Genomic DNA, 3208 nt, shown 5'->3' with positions numbered 1-3208 from the left:
GCAAAGCTGTATCTCTAGTTCTACAGAGGAGAGAACACTTTGTGGGACAGCCAGAAACCCACATTTCCTGGAAAACCTATATGCCTTAAAACTCAGGGCAGGTATCTCCTTCAGGAGGCCTCTTCTGATCCCCAGACCTGAATTAAGTTTCTCTTCTATGCTTACTGAAACCCACTACTCACGAACCTCACTATACCTAGGATGTCAAGTTATCAAAATGACTTTGTGTCTTCATCTATATTGTTCCCTTTAGGCATGTGACTAGTTGCTCTCTGTCAACAAATGACAAAATTGAATTAACCTGGTATGAAGATTGATAATGACTGACCCTTCCTTTTTAATATCAATAATACCAATCTTTTATTTAACAAGTGCCCACTATATGCCAAAACACCATTCAAGGCCCCATAAAAATATTACGTCTTCCCTTCTTCACAAAAATTCTGTGAAGTAGTTATTACTGTCCCTACTTTATTTATAAGGAAACCAAGTCTTGTAGGAGTTACAAAGCTTGTCCCAGTTTCAGAGCTAATGAGAACCAGAAGCAGAATTTAACTTACCTGTCCCATCCAAAGCCTACTCTATTTCTACCTGAACATGCCTCTTCTCCATTGTCATTAATATGATAATCAATTGCCCTAAAAATGCACACCACCCATATTTTAAAGGTATTTTAAAGCATGATTCTATATGTTATTACTGGCCCTGGAAGGAAAAGTTTCTTAGTCTCCTTTTCCATCTGCGAGCCATAAAAAATTATCTGTAAGGTACTGCTCATAGAAACTGAGAGCTAACTTGATATAAAACCATCTCAATGTCTTAAAAGAACACAAACTAGAACTCAAGATCTCCTTTATAGCCTAGTTCACCGATGGGAAAGTGGAGACACAAAGACAGGAAATGATTGCTGGAGTCAAATAAGGCACTGGCTCAGCGGGGCTCGGGCTTCCTGATCCAGGGAGGCAACATGTGTTTGGAAAGAGTATGGACCATGTGGCCGAACAATGGAAGATTCAAATACTGATGCTGCCATTTGAGTATGGGACCTCAGACAAGTTTCCTAACTTCTTTAAAGCAGTTTCCTCATTTGTAAATGAAATAAAGATACCTACCTCCTTTGTAGATGTATTGTGACTAGTAGAGATGAATTATGGAATTCACATATGAATTATGTAATCCACATAGGGCCTGACAGAGTGAGTGCTAATTAAATGTTAGTTCTCTCTTTCCATCACAGGCTAGCCTTTTCCTAGGACACATATTGCCTTCTACAAGGGCAATGGTCTTTTACCCTTCTTGACACCCACATAAATTTCACATTGTAGAAATCTAGAGCTGAGTGCACATGAAGCAGAGTCCATTCTAAAAGGTTTTTTTTTTTTTTAATTTAAAGAAAGAAAAAGTAAAAAGTGCTGAGCCAATATTTCTACTATTCAATCATTAAATATTAATCGATGTCAATGCATTTGAGGGAGCCTTTAGCTGTGACAGGTGAGCTGAAAGTAGAAATTCTGATTTAACGAGGCCTCCTGGCCACTTTGGCAAAATGTCAGGGTGCAGGGTGTGGTGGAGAATAATTAACTGATAAACAACCTTCCAAAAAAGATCAGTAACTATTAACTTGAGGACAAAGACAAGACTTCTCTTATCTTCTCCAAAGTGTTTTTTCTCATGGGATCTCTCAGTCCTTTCTGAATCAACCCTGATTCAGTACCCCTAAGTCAGAATGCCCTTAACTGTTTTGTTTAGACTGGGCTATGAAATGATTAGGCTGTTGAAATGATGAATCAGGAGCACTGCAGGATTTTTCACAGTCTCTCTGAACAATGCCCCATATCACATTTACACTGACAGGCTGTATTTTTATATTTGACATGTGAGAGGAACATGGAAAATAACACACTGACAGCACCTTAGATACCAGTCATACATCTTCCTAACACAGATTGATGGGTGGAAAGGAATATTATTTAGTGAGCCCTTCTTAAGCTCTCCAAGGAAAATATATAGATCCACCAGTGGATTGACTTGAAACTCATATTAACAATCCTTACGAGCAAGAAACAGAAAAACAACCACCATCCATTTCTGCACCAGCAAACAGATCAGAGAAATTAGCAGAAACCAATCCTGTACCTGTACATTTCTCACTGATGGGTCAGGCTTTGCCCCTCTCCAACCCAGCAATCTGAGTCAGTGGAATTTCTCCATTGAGGCACATCAGTCTTTCCAATTTCAAACCAAAGGTGAAAGATAAGCTGGTAGGAAAATTTAAGCCACAGCTTTAGCTGCTCAGGGAACCAAGCTGCTCAGGGAACCAACTGTTCTGAAAACAGAAAACAAAACAAAACAAAACAAAAACCTGAGAAGGAGTAGCCTAAGCTAACCACATGCCTATGGAGAGACCTAAAGAACCATGTGGGATTATGGCTGCCATATATTAGGAGACATATATTAAGAGACACAGAAGAGAAGGAAAAGGGAAAAAAATGTCCCTTATAATGGATGCTGTAATCTCCCTCCAGGAAGGCATGATTTATTACCACAATTGCTGGGAATGCTGCTGGTGACCACTGTCTCAGCTGCTGGCCCTCTTCAGAGGTCCTTCTGCTAAAGAGAGCTCCCACCAAATAGTATGTTGTCTCATGGAGCTGCTTGCATCCACTGACTGGTCAATACAGAAGTATAAGGGCCTAACCTCTTATTGCCTAAAGGAACAACTATGGAAGGTTGTCCCAGCTTCAGAGCCCCATGAGTTAGCTAAGACCTGCTTTGAGACTCCATCACACTCTAAGCCCAATCCTGCTTCCTTCCATTTGCTTATGCAGGTGTCAATCCCATAAGCATTTCATAATTCACTGCTAGCTAATCTTCGTCTCAGAGTCTGTTTCCAGGAATACCCAATACTCTCTTCATTTCCCACTTCCATAATGTACCATGTAGCTCAAATATCCCAATGAATAAAATCTTATAATACTTTCAGAAATGTATATATATAATCAGCCAAATCACTTCAACCCACATCATAGTCATTCTAATTCTCAAGATGGAAAATAAAAACAGAGAAAGATAAGCACCATCTTTGGAAGGACCTACCACTCTAAGTTTCAAGCTCACTCTTTAGTCTAACATGGGCTTTTGTTTCTTTCTTTGTTTTTCATTATATGCTTAAACTAAGGCAAAAGCAGGTAAAGAAAAACTCCTAGGA

This window comes from Mustela nigripes, chromosome 4 (assembly GCF_022355385.1).
Source record: "Mustela nigripes isolate SB6536 chromosome 4, MUSNIG.SB6536, whole genome shotgun sequence".
NCBI lineage: Eukaryota > Metazoa > Chordata > Mammalia > Carnivora > Mustelidae > Mustela > Mustela nigripes.
Note: the sequence above shows the minus strand (reverse complement) of the source record.